Source organism: Silene latifolia, chromosome 2, assembly GCF_048544455.1.
Source record: "Silene latifolia isolate original U9 population chromosome 2, ASM4854445v1, whole genome shotgun sequence".
In the NCBI taxonomy this organism is placed as follows: Eukaryota; Viridiplantae; Streptophyta; class Magnoliopsida; order Caryophyllales; family Caryophyllaceae; genus Silene; species Silene latifolia.
The window spans coordinates 128845493-128860082 of NC_133527.1; the positions used below are offsets into that span (position 1 = coordinate 128845493).

Consider the following 14590-nt stretch of genomic DNA (forward strand, 5'->3'; position numbering starts at 1 on the left):
CCGGTTAACCTCTAGACAATAGCTTTTCGGGGTGATAGTCACTCTGTCTCTGGGCGGCCGAATTCACAACCGTGTGGGGGCCCAATTCAATGGATCCCGCACCAAAGCACATTGAAGTGGTACGCCTCCATCAAAACAAATTAAATTTCTCAACATTCAACAATTCATAACATTTGAGGTTTCCTTGGCATTAAATTTCTTCCACATGACAAAATTTCTTTGAAATGAGCACTTCAAGCTTATTGATAGAAAATATTTTTAGGTTGCCTTACCACAAGGTCAATCAAGGTCACCTAGACAAGTTAACCAAGTCCACATCGCATCACGGGGTTGGATAGGTGACTCACATGCAAACCCTTGACTAGGCTTTGGGTCATGGGTCAAAAGACACTAGTATGACACTATCTAGGGTGTTTTACAACCATTCTAGTAGGCAAAGTCTTAAGTTGAACAAGTATTTGTAATGGCTTAGTTGCTCTTGTCAAAGTTCCTAATTAGGCACTTTTCAAAACTTTTATCTAAATGCAACTATATGCTATGATGCAACTACTATAAACATCCTAATGTAAGTGATTCTATCAACTAATATGACATATAAACTAAATGCAAGTCCTAAGTTCACATTGTTATACCGCATCAAACAAAATAAAGCCACATAGTCATTAACATAAAGAGGAAAAAGAAAATTGGAAAGATCATACCATGCGGTCTTCAATATCCTCATGTCTCGGATGTGGCGTATTCAATCAATGTGAACAAGGATAGAACAAACACAATATATACAAAATAATATATACACAAGACTACAAAAGGAAATAAACATGTTTTTGGCTTTTTAATTTTTTCAAATTTTTATGATTTTCAAAAATTTTCAATTTTTATCATTTTGGAATATAAAGTTAAGTTAGAATTCCCCATCCCCACACTAATATGAGCATTGTCCTCAATGGCCAAAATGATGGGAAATTATGCAAAGATGATGCATGATTTCTATACTAAATGCAATCTACACTAGTCTACACTACATGATGCATGGTTTTTGTTATGACGGAGAGGATAATTTAGATTACCTCCCGTTGTGTATGCATTAACTTCCCCAAACCGAGTTAGACACTATTGCTAATGTCCAAGGGTGGGTGTAGTTCATGCACACACTATGCAATGCATGAAACTAATTTGTCATTTTGGATTTTGAAAGTGGGAACAATAAAATGAGAACACCTCAATGGTACCGAGGTGTGAGTCCTCTATGGTGCTAGGATTATTCCAACAATGATCAAGAAAATAATTAAAACAAAGAGAAAAATAGACAAACCATGAGAGGGTAGGAGCCTCCAAGGCTTGCTAATCTTCCATCATATCATCACTATCATCACTTTCCTCATTAGAAGTGGTCACATTGCCACTTCCCTCTTCATTTGCTTCTTCACTTTCTTCTTCTTCGCCTTGCTCATCATCTTGCTCACCATCCTTTTCTCCTTCTTCACTTGCTTCCTCATCAATGTTATCATCAACCTCTTCATTACCGACAACCTCATTGTCACCCGAAACGACCCTAGATGCACCCGGAAAAAGGACTTCTCTATCCGCCCAACTAGGCAAAGGACATGATGGATCAAGTAGTCCTTGCCTAGCTAAGTGTAGGAGGGCTGGATATTGAGCCAAGTAAGCATTTTTCCGGTCCTCAAAGGCTTGCTTGTGCATTGCTTGCATGAGAAGAGTCAAATAATCATTTCTTGCTTCAACACCTTCCGGCTTGAACTCTTGGTACTCAAAAGGGTAAGGTGGTGTGACAATGGAAGAGGATGGCATTTCAAGTTCACCCTTTTGTTGTCGGATAATATACTCGGCCTCTTTTGAAAGGGGAAGTAGATAATTGGTCCGGTGGACGCTTAGACGATAAATCTTTGAAGGCAAAGTAAACGATCTAGCCTCACTAGTGAGCCATCCATACTCGGTGTCAAGAGGATTATGGGCAACCCACTTGTACTTGTGTATCATAGTATGCATATCAACAAGATGACCACCCTCCTTTGCTTTATACTTGTTATCCTTGTTGAAGTTAGGATCAAAGTATTTAGCTAGGATAGTGACTAGGCCGCCATTGACAATAACGGTAGTGCCTTTCTTCCCACAATCAATGTTGAGCCATCTATCTACCAAAAGCCTTAAAGAGTTGAAAGGCTTGGTGTGTACTCTTCCAATGTTCAAAGCCGATTCAAGAAGAATAAAATCAAGTTTGGTGAAATGGTTGGTATCTTTCCTTGCAATAATGGTGTTTTCTATGACCTTGTGCCATACTCTTATGCCCGGATGGTGGACTAAAAGAGCACGACTCGCATGAAAGTCCTCAAATTTCCTCCCGGAAATTGCCTCCCAAAGAGGGTCGGGGTCATACTTTCCATAATTCTTAAAATAACTCGGTTCATCACTAAGACCCAAAATTTCACCCAATTCCCTAAAGGAAATGCGTCTACTAACATTAGCTAGACGAAACTCGAGGTTCTCCCTAGTCTCAACTTTGGTGACTTTCAAAGAACTCAAAAATTCCAAGGTAAGTGAGGGGTATGTCAATTCTTTTGATTCAAACAATTTCTCTAACCCCAGGGCTTTGAAAAAGGCTCTAGTTTGCTCAAGAACACCCAATTTTTCTAAGGTATCTTCACAAATAAACTTGGTGGATTGAAATGATTTCCTAGCAAACTTGGCAAAAGTATCTCTATGGGTTTCGGAAATAAAAGTTACCTCCGGATAATGCAAAAGTTGATCAATTTCCGGAGTAGAAGATGTTGTTGCTCCCATAGAAGGTTGTTGTTGTTGTTGCACTTCCAAGTTTGGGGTTGCTACCACCATAGCCAATGCTTTCTTTGCTTGAAGAGCCTTTTGCCTTTGTGAAAGTGTCTTAGCCTTTGGTGCCTTTGTTGCTCCCTTAGTCCTTGCCATTGATGAATTAACCAAGAAAATAATGAAAAATCTTCAATTTGTAGTGTACCCAAATCGATTTAAAGGTGAAAGGCTTTGCCTTTGTGAATTCAAAAATCGACTCAAAGGTTGAAGATTTTGTGCTTGGTTTTGATTTTTATTAAAAAAGGAGTGATTGATTTGTTGTTAAAAGGGTGATTTGATTTGATTTTGGTGAATGTTGTTGAGGAATTTTGTTTTTGTGATGGAGAGGGTGAGGGTTTTGATGTTTTGAAGTAGTGTTATGAATGAATGAATGAATGAATGAAGGTGGGAGGGGTTTTATAAAGACCGAAAAAATTCGAACTGCAGGGGCAATCCGTGCGATTTCTGCTCAAGACGGGCGGATTCTGCACTTTAGGGGTTGGGAAAAACTCGCCTAAAGACGGGCGTCTTTAAGAGAAGACGCTCGGATTCGCTGACACGGGACGGGCGGATTCTTCAGAAGACGGACGGATTTCAGTCCAGGAAATTTTCTTATTTTCCTCAGCTTAGAAGACGGGCGTCTTCTTTACAAGACGGATGGATTTTCAGAGACGGGCGGATTGTTGTTCAAGACGCTCGGATTCTCTTACAGTCAAAAATCTTTCAAAATTTCAGCTTATAGGGACGTGCGTCTTCTACCCAGTACGCTCGGATTGTCTGTAGACGGGCGGATTCTCCTGAATCCGCTCGGATTCGACCTCTTTGTACCCGGATTCAGTTCCATCCGTGTACAATGCATATCCCTTATCATTGTTCCATTCTTCTTTATATCTTGTGTTCTTCATTGTGGGGGCACTACTAAGGCATGGATAGCCTAGGCAATTGCCATCCCCACACTAAGCTAGAGCACTACACATCAATTGAAATTATTAGTCCCTCCCTCACTTCTCTCAAACATGACAATTATCTTGATTAAAGTAAATAAAAATCCAAAGATGACAAAAATGCAATACAAGAATTGAAATGCGAGTTAGGGAGTTAGAAATATTTACAAATGGTGGTTTAGGGAGGACTCCACCAAACTCTCATTCTTGATGAGATGTCAAGGGGGCATGCTTAAGGTGTTGTTGATGTTGCTCAACACCTTGAAAAAGTAATCAAAAGCTTGTTCATTATTGTTATAGAGTTCTTCAATAGACTTTGGCCCTTGTTGTCGGTCTTGATCGATGGCATTACCAATGTAGGGATTAAAAATCCCTTCAAATTCGTTGTCCCAAAGACCACAAACTTCATTAAGCTGATCATTGAAAATTTCTTGATTTGATGAAGACAACTCTCCCAAATTCCTCTCTTGGCCAATAAGGCCATCCTTTTCTTCTTTGATTGATTTTGATGAGCTTTGCAAGCTCTCCTTGTCACAATTCACTTGCTCTTTGAATGGAGCATCTTCAATTTTCTTCTTCCATTGGAGTTCCGATTTCTTCCTCTCATCCTTTCAGCTATAATGATCAATCATGAAACACGGTTCATGCAAACGAGGAGCTCTCATAGTCTTGTCAAGATTAAAGGTTATGCTTTCATCTCCCACTTCTAGAGTGAGCTCACCATGTTTTACATCAATCACCGCACCCGCGGTGTGTAGGAAAGGTCTTCCTAGAATGATTGGAATGTTGGAATCTTCCTCCATATAACCAATGACAAAGTCCACCGGGATGAAAAACTTCCCAATTCGCACGGGGACATCTTCCCATATCCCTAATGGTGTCTACGTCGATCTATCGGCCATTTGGAGTGTGATGTTGGTGCATTTAAGCTCTCCCATCCCCAACCTTTTACTCACCGAGTACGGCATAACACTCACACTAGCCCCTAGATCACATAGGGCTTTGTTGATCGTTGTGTCGCCAATGGTACACGGTATCGAGAAGCTTCCCGGATCCTTTAGTTTTGGAGGTGAACTCGCTTGAAGTATTGCACTACTCACCTTAGTGAAGGCGATAGTCTCAAGTTTCCGGATTGACTTCTTCTTTGTGAGGATATCTTTCATGTATTTTGCATAAGCCGGCACGTGATTTATTAATTCCGTGAAAGGAATTGAGACTTCCAAATTCTTCACAATTTCCATGAACTTTCCAAGTTGGTCATCAAATTTGGGCTTGGCTTGACGACTTGGAAAAGGGAGTCTAATCACAATGGGCTCCTTCTCCTTGACCTTGTCTTCATTTTTCTTTGAAATTTCTTCTTTTGATGATTCTCTATCTTTGGAGTTTTGCACAATTTCTTCCTTATCACTAGCTTCCACAACTTCATCCTCAACTTGCTTCCTCGGTGCTTCATACCTTGTACCACTTCTCAAGTGAATGGCACTAACCGTTTCATGTCTAGGGGGATTACTTTGAGGTGGTAATTGCCCCTTTTGTCTTTGTGAGCTTGAAGATGCTAGTTGAGTCAATTGTGTTTCCAACATCTTGGTGTGAGCTAGAATGTTGTTGATGGTGGTTTCCTTTTCTTGACTATCTTTTTGCATTTGAGTGAAAAATTCTTGTTGATTCTTTTGCATTTAGAGGACCGCTTTTTGGACATCAAAACCTTGGTCATTTTGGTGGTTGTATGGATTTTGATTTTGGTAACCTTGGTTTTGATTGTAAAAGGGTCTTTGATTTTGGTTTCTCATGGGTGGTGGAGTGTATGTTGTTTGAGGGTTTTGAACATTTTGGCTTTTGTATGAGATATTTGGGTGAAACTTGGTGTTTTCATTGTAATAGTTGGAATAAGGGGTACCACTCTTGTATGCTTGGAAAGCATTCACTTGTTCATTTGTTCCCCTACATTCACTTTGGTCATGTCCCAAAGTTCCACAATTCTCACATATCCCACTTGGGATTGATGAGGATGCCGTCATGGCATTAACATGATGCTTTGGTGATTTTGAGACTTCTTCAAGTCTAGCCATAGCTTTTTCAAACTTCAAATTGATTGTGTCAATATGAGCACTAAGTTGAGCACCCAATTGAGTAACGGAGTCCACTTCATGCTTTCCTCCTCTAGTAGCCTTGCGAGGTCTACTATATTGTGAGTTATGGACCGACATTTCCTCAATTTTGTTCCATGTTTGATTGTCATCAACTTCGGTGAACATTCCATTTGATCCCATGTTGAGAATGTTCCTTGAATCCTCATATAAACCGTTCCAAAATTGTTGTACCAAAAACCATTCGCTAAGTCCATGGTGAGGACATGAGCGACAAATTCCCTTGAACCGCTCCCAAGCTTCATACAAAGATTCTTCATCCCTTTGCTTAAAACCCGTAATTTGAGCTCTTAGCATGTTAGTCTTTTCCGGTGGGTAGAATTTTTTGTAGAAAGCTAGAGCCAACTTCTTCCAAGAATCTATTCTGAGAGTGGCCTTGTCAAGGCCCTTCAACCATTGTTTCGCGGTGCCGATTAGAGAAAAAGGAAATAAGACCCATCGAATTTGGTCTTGAGTCACACCGGTTTGAGAGATTGCATCACAATAGTCGCAAAAGGTTTCCATATGAGAATGAGGGTCTTCACTAGGCATCCCCCCAAATTGGCTCCTTTCGACTAATTGGATAAAGGCGGATTTGACAATAAAATTTCCGGTTAGATGTTGTGGTGTAGGAGTACCATTGGGTAGGTTCTCCTCGGTGGGTACGGAATGTGACGAGAATTTAGGCATTGTAGGTTGATTTTGTGGGGTATTGTGTAATGGGTTCTCCTCTCCTTCTATTGCGAAAAGGGTTGATGAACTCAATTGTGGGTTGAACAATCTCACTAATACCTCTCAAATTCCTCCTAGCAAATCTTCTATTGTTCGTCAAGGTTCTTTCAATTTCACGGTCAAAAGGTAACAAATCACCTTGTGACCTTCTAGACATGCAAAATATCAAACAACTCGAAAACAATTAGAACAAACCTTGAGGAGTTTTACTTCCCCAAGGCGAAGAAAGACACAACTAATAACAATAAAAGGAAATCTAAATCAAGTAAACACCGTCCCCGGCAACGACGCCATTTTTGATCGGTCCGTTTCGTGTTCACAATTTAAGGTGTGGTCGTTGGGTCACGTCCGAATCAAAACACAATTTATAGCTTCACAAACAACTCTACAATTAGTAAAGAGGCAAGTAAAGGTCGGATCCCAAGGGACGGGTATTGAAATGAGATTTTTATTGTAACTAGTGGTGTCTTAGGGGTGTCACAAATTGGGTTGATGTAGAAGGTCACTAAACTAAAATATCAATGGAAATAAACAAGCAAGATGAATTAAAGGGTTGTAAACAATTGATTAAAAAGCACTAGGGTGTCATGGGGTCATAGGGGAATCATGGGAATTGATCATACAAACATGTTCTCAAATTATAAGCAAGCAATTATTGTTGTGATGGATTGAGTTGGGTTATGTCTTACAATCCTAGGAAAGTTTGGGTCCCGGAGCCGAATCGATTAGATTGTACAACACCTACAAGTCGACTTAGTCTTCCCTACTCAACAACATGCATGGTCTAATGAGACTCGAGTTGGGTTATGTCTTACAAGTCTCATTGAAAAGATAGGAGATGGTGGTAAATGCAAGGATTCATAGGCTTATCATTTCATCAAATATAACATGTGCATGAGTTGAGATCAAAACAAGCAAGCAAATAAAACATGAAAGCATATTAATTTAAGCATGAATCATTCCCCATGTTGGTTTCCCCTAATCACCCATTAACCCTAGCTAAGAGACTACTCACTCATTATCATGTTGATCATGCTAGCAAGGTTGTCAATCATACCAACAAAATGAAACATGATGAATAAATGAAAGTAATTAACAATAATTAAAAAGGGATTAAGAGAATTATACCTACTAATGATTCCAATAATAAAGCAAATATAAAAGAAGTACTTGATGCTTGATTGAGAGGTTGTCAATCTCCCAATAATAACCCAAATAATCTTCAATTACCCAAAATAAAGGATGAACAAAAGAGAAATTAAGGGAGTAAAACTTGTATTAGAACTTGATTAATTGTTGATTACAAAATTAATGAGAGATTTGATTGATATTAACTACTCTAAGAATTGATAAGAAGAACATCTCCTTCTAATTAGACTAATGGGGTATTTATAGTGGAGATTAGGGGGATGCATTAAGGTTAACTAAGGGCTAAACTAGTAATTACACTTTTTAGATTGAGCAGGGAGGAGCCGGTATTTTTCGAAGGAAGGGCTTCTTTCTTTGTAGCTTGGAGAAGACGAAATTGCGCTGTGCTGGAATCCGAGCGGATTAGAGTCGGGACGGGCGGATTCTGGTGGTGGAACACGAACGGATTCAGGTGAATCCGGGCGGATTGTGGCAGGGCTAACCCGAGCGTCTTGTGATGAAACCGCACGGACTGTGCAGGTGGAGGACGGCCGGATTGTAGTCAATCCGCACGGATTGTTCTTCAGCAAGATTTCTTCTTCTTTTCTTCCCTTTTCTTCATAAATTCCTTGGGGATTTCCTTGGGGACTCAAGGATCCTTTCTCAACATTGCTCATCTACTATAATATGTACAAAGGCCTTCTAATCTTGTCTCTCCTTGATACTTGGTCATTGGATTCGATCAATTTAGTCTCGTTTTGCCATGAAAATGCAAGATTCTTACTCCTTTCCTACCAAGGGATCAAAATCTCAAAGAATATGCAAAACAAAGAACTAAAGATAAGAAATGACCCAAATATGCACTAAAAAGCATGGGAACAAGGCTAATTCGGGGGCTAAATATGCGCTAATTATGGTCACATCAGAAACGCCGATAGAAACCAGCGTGACCAAGGAAACTCCTCACTCCTTTAACATTCACGGGAGGAGGCAATTGCTCAATCACCTGCACCTTTGCTTTATCAACATGTATACCTTTATCAAAAATCAGATGCCCTAACACAACTCCCTCATTGACCATGAACTGACATTTTTCCCAGTTTAAAACAAGATTAACATCAATACAACATTGCATGACTTTATCAAGGTTAGCTAAACAACGATCAAAGTTATTACCATAAACTGAGAAATCATCCATAAATACCTCCATAATATTCTCTATATAATCAGAAAAAATCCCCATCATGCACCTCTGAAAGGTAGCTGGGGCGTTACACAATCCGAAGGGCATCCTGCGGTACGCAAAAACACCCTGTGGACAGGTGAAAGTGGTCTTACTCTGATCATCCGGATGAATAGGGATCTGAAAGAACCCTGAATATCCGTCTAGAAAACAGAAAAATTTGTTAGAGGCAAGTCTTTCAGTCATTTGGTCAACAAAAGGGAGGGGGAAGTGGTCTTTCTTGGTGGCGGCATTCAACTGTCTATAATCAATGCACATCCGCCACCCTGTCACAACTCGTATTGGTATTAATTCATTCTTCTCATTTTTAACCACGGTAGTCCCTCCTTTCTTCGGAACTACCTGAACCGGGCTAACCCACTTGGAGTTGCCAACTGTATAAATAATACCAGCATCGAGTAGTTTCATCACCTCGGCCATAACAACTTCCTGCATCTTCGGGTTCAACTTGCATTGACCCTGTCTGTAAGGCTTGTGGCCTTCCTCCAGCTCTATCCCGTGCATACAAATATCAGGGCTGATGCCCTTAATATCATCCAAAGAGTAACCTAAAGCCTTCCTGTTTTTCTTAAGCACACACATCAAAGCAGACAGTTGGTCATCATTAAGCTTAGCACTAACAATAGCTGGGTATTGCTCCGTATCATCTAGAAAAACATACTTAAGATTAGTAGGAAGTGGCTTACGCTCAGGCACCTTTACCTCTACAGCACAGACAGAATCAGCTTCAATGGTATAGCAAGTGTTTACCAAATTCTCATTGGCCAGGCTTAAGAGCATCTCATCTTCTTCCTCTGTGAGCTCGTAGCTCTCCATTGAGGCTACCAAAGCATCTGGCTCCTCAGCATTCTCCGCTGTATTACCTGCACACTCATCTAAACGGGTTAGATCAGCTAAGGGATCCTTGGCTAAGGATTCCCTCCGATTATAATTAACACCACAAACAATATCAATGGAATAACATGTATCATCATCAGCAGGTTCAGTAGCCTTACGAGCAAGACTGAACTCAATGGTGTCATCCCCTACCTCTAAGGTAATGATTCCGCGTTTGACATCTATTACAGCTCCAACTATATGTAAAAATGGTCTACCTAAAATAATAGGTATTTGACTGTCCTCTGCAATGTCCAAAACAACGAAATCGACAGGAATAAAAAACTTACCCACTCGAACGGGTACATCCTCTAAGACTCCTAAAGGTCTCTGAGTCGATCTATTTGCCATCTTAAGGGTGATATCGGTTACCTTAAGTCTACCAATATTTAGCCTTTCACAAACAGAATATGGCATGACACTGACACTGGCCCCTAAATCACAAAGGGCCTTCCCAATTTCGTGGTTACCTATAGTGCAGGGAATTGAAAAACTACTCGGGTCCTTTAATTTGGGTGGTATATTAATTTGCGAAAGAGCATTGCATTCTTCCACAAAAGCAACATTACCATCATCATGAAAATTTCTCTTACGATTCAAAATGTCTTTCATAAATTTAGCGTAAGAGGGTACCTGGGTAATTAGGTCAGTGAAAGGAATGGTCACCTCGAGATTCTTGACCATCTCCAAAAACTTACCAAACTTGCGCTCCAGCTTAGTATTCTTTAAACGCTCCGGATACGGGACTGCAACACTGGCCGTAGGATCAGTGACATTCGGCTTCCGTAAGTTTAAAACCTCCGTCAAATCATCAATAAGTGTAGAATGATGCAAACTAGTTGACGGATTTGCGTCCTGCACTGGAGACCCGGTCGATCGACCATTGGGCTCGGTCGATCGACCAATCACACTGGGCGTGAATAGTTCCTGGACAGAGACTCCTTCGTCAGGAGCTTCAGTCAATCGACTGGTAGTATTGGTCGATCGACCGCATATGCTGGGTATGAATAGTTTATGGTCAGAAACTTTTTCATCTGACAACCCGGTCGATCGACTGCTGTTGTTGGTCGATCGACCGCTGGTACTGGCAATTGAGTTCGTTTTCGCACCAGAAATTAAATTTTGCTTTTCCTCCTTTCCCGAGTCTTCTCTTGGCTTATCAGGACCATCATAAGAAAAGCCACTTCGGAGATTAATGGCATTTATGGTTTCAATTGGCCCTTCACATTTGCTTGAAGAATTGGCGACTTGCTTAGTCTCTAAATTCTCCAATTGCTTGACAAAATTCTTTGTAGACTCAATCCCGGCTGCTTCTATTTTCGCGACCTGGACCAAAAGAGTTCGGACTAGGTCTCTCAATTCCGTTGTCTCAACTGAATTATGGACAGGAATTTCAACTCTTTCCTTGGAAGCTTCAGAGGTCTCGAGCTTCTCGAGACGGGCAGTAATAGAAGTTATGAGTGTCACAACGGCACTCATTTCATCACTTTGCTTTCGCGACTTTCCACGCGAACTTCCAAACTCGGCTCTATGGACTGCCATCTCCTCAATAGTGTTCCAACCTTTATTTTGACCGGTATTATTTTGGAACCTACCATTCGCAACAAGCGTCCGGGATAACCTTGTAGTCATCATATAAAGCATTATAGAATAAGTTGCAAAGGTACCACTGCTGGAAACCGTGGTGAGGGACAGCCCTAACCAAACTCTTGAAACGTCCCCATGCTTCACAAAATTCCTCATCAGGTCCTTGCTGGAAATTTGTAATTTTACTTCTCAAGGCATCTGTCTTTGCAAGTGCGTGGGAAGTATTTTTTGTAGAAAGCTAATGCTAGAGATGTCCAATCTGTGACTCCAGCTGCTACCCTATCAAGGTAGGGTACCAATCTCTCGCCGAATCCTTCAAGGAGTATAAGAACATTATCCCCTTTACTTCATCCTCGGTCACCCCAAATGTAGACAGTATGGAACAAATGCAATGAGTCCGTGAAAATTTCCATGTGCTTCAAAGGATCCTCGTCCGGTAGACCAAAGAAAACGATTTCGCTCCACTAAATCAATATAAGAGGAACGAAATTCGAAGTGACCAGTAGTAGGGGTAGGTAATACGTGTCCCTTTGGAATATGCTGCTCTTTTGGCTGAAGATTGTCATATATCGTAGTCATGTTCGCAAAACTGAGAGTACTCAAGTCTTCCTCTCAAAAACCTGTCTTCTAACTGTGCAAAAGCAAAACTAGAAGCAAGAGTAAGCAACGGCCTCAAGGAACCAAAGTTCCTTGAGACAAGAAAAATAAACTAAAAATAAAGCAAACAGAATTACACCGTCTCCCTGGCAACGACGCCAAAATTTGATACCGTCATTTTGTATCAAAATTAAATTTATAATCCGAACTAAAACTATAGACAGTGATAGTAAGGGTCGAACCACAGAGAGACAAGATCAATTCTATTTGCTAATTTTTAATCTATAAAAGTAACAATTAAAAGGGGTTTTTGAATTTGTTCGATTCTAATGACTAATTGCTAAAATATGAAATTTCTCAACAAGATAAAAAGAAGATCGGGAACTTCGGTTCACCATGGCTAAGGTCAGGTCAATAAAGTAGTAGAGGTCTTATAATACGGTCTCAAGAAATATGAGCAAGCCTTTCGATCAATGCTCAAAATTAACCTTACGGTCTTCTAATTCCCTAGAATTTCTCAAAGCTTTCGCTCAAGGGAAATTCCAAATCTAATGATAACTTAATTACTAATCTTTCAATCTAGTAAGATAGGTTTATCAAAAGGAAACAAGATCGATATAGAAGGAAATCATACTAATAAAATTGACCCTAATTTACACCATGGCTCACCTCGTTCCTAATCAAGAAGATTAGCTATACATGATTAAAATTATAACAATTACAAAATTAAAAGCAAAGAATAAGCTTGACATGATTGGAATTGAAATTAAGACAAAAGATTAAAACTGAATTGCTGAAAATAAATTAGTAACAACAAGAATTAAATTGACAAGAAAATGAAAGAATAAGGAAATCGCATTAAAGCTTACTAATTAATTGATGAACAAAGTAATAGAAATCGGAATCCGTCGTCGCACTTTCTTGTCTCCCAACTAGATCTAAAACTGAGTTCTTGAATAATGAAAAGCATACCCTAAATTATTGCTCACGTAACTCATCGATAAACGAAGCCAAAAGTTAATTACAAATTGGGCTTTTAAAAGTCTAAAACATAAAATGATCTCACCTCGCGGCCTGGTCGATCGACTAAATGGCATGGTCGATCGACCAGCCAATGCAGTACAGTAGCTTCTGCTGTAATTCCACGGTCGATCGACTGAAGAGGTTGGTCGATCGACCAGCTGAGCTGTGCAGTAACCTCTTTTTCTCTTCAAATCAGCCACTTCACTCCAATGCACGCATCTCAAAGTGAGTGAGTACGAACTCCCTTCTTCCAAGCTTCCCTGAAGTTGCCTCCGGAGGACGATTTAGGCTTGATTCAGCTCACTTTCACTCATTCCTACAATAAATCATAGAAATCGCAAAGTAAACCGTTTCGGGAGAAATAATAGCTTAAAGCTAACAAATACGCATGGAAATACGTGCCAAAACTGCGAATAAAGTGTATAGAATATGCACGTATCATGTATTTCTTCCTCTTCAGATTACCCACGTGATGGTTTACCTTATCTGCATTCACATACGTTTCATGGTGCTTTAAAGTTATATAAAATATACATTGACCAAAAGATAAAACATCAACTTTGCAAAAACTTGACAAACGAATCAAAACATTGTCACATGTAAGTAACTTAAATTAAACCAACTAGAAAACATGAATTCAAATATAAAGCAAACGATTCATAAAACCAACAACATAACAAATTAAAATATACTTTATGGGACACAGCAACAACAACAACAACAACAACAACAACAACAACAACAACAACAACAACAACAACAACAACAACAACAACAATAATACTCAATATAATCAAATAAATAAATTAAACCATAAAATACAATCCACAACATAGAAACTCTTGACAACTATGCATATTTTAAATAAATAAAGTGAATAGAAACTATTATAGGTATTGTAGGTTTTATAGACATTACACAACCATAAATTCCCATATTTTAATTTAATTTTTAATTTATTTTATGGTATGATAATTGATTGCCGAGTATCTCAAGAGATGAATTAAATAGAACAAAATGTTAATGAAGATTATGGGTGTTAAGTAATATAAGGAGTTTTAATAAAATTATTAACATATTATATTACGAAAATTAATTAAATAGGAAACATTTTTAATTAAATTGGTGTGTGTTAAGTATTATGAAGAGTTTTAATCAATTTATTACCATGTTTAATTAAAAAAAATTAAATAGAAAAATGTTAATAATGGTGGATGTTCAGTAATATGAAGAGGTTTAATTAATTTATTAACAGGTTTTATTACAAAAATTTTAAAAACAATGAAATAAATAGGAAAATGTTAATAATGGTGAGTATTTAGTAATATGAAGAGGTTTAATTAATTCCTCAACATGTTTTTTTACAAAAATTTCAATTAAACATTCAATTTTAATTATAAATTATGAAATTTATTAAAATGTTTTATTACAAAAATTTCAATTAAAATGTCAATATTAATTATAAATTATGAAATTTGATGTAAATTTGTAAGGGTTACATAAATTTT

At 38.8% G+C, this 14590-nt stretch overlaps 2 non-coding genes across 2 annotated transcripts; both read left to right on the forward strand.

Moving 5' to 3' along the window:
• Window positions 1-6107: 6107 nt before the first annotated feature.
• LOC141645570 (small nucleolar RNA R71) lies at window positions 6108-6214 on the forward strand. Its single transcript, XR_012545049.1, has one exon. It is a non-coding gene; the product is annotated as a small nucleolar RNA R71 (small nucleolar RNA).
• Window positions 6215-11551: 5337 nt separating this feature from the next.
• LOC141644987 (small nucleolar RNA R71) lies at window positions 11552-11660 on the forward strand. Its single transcript, XR_012544585.1, has one exon. It is a non-coding gene; the product is annotated as a small nucleolar RNA R71 (small nucleolar RNA).
• The last annotated feature ends 2930 nt before the right edge of the window (window positions 11661-14590 follow it).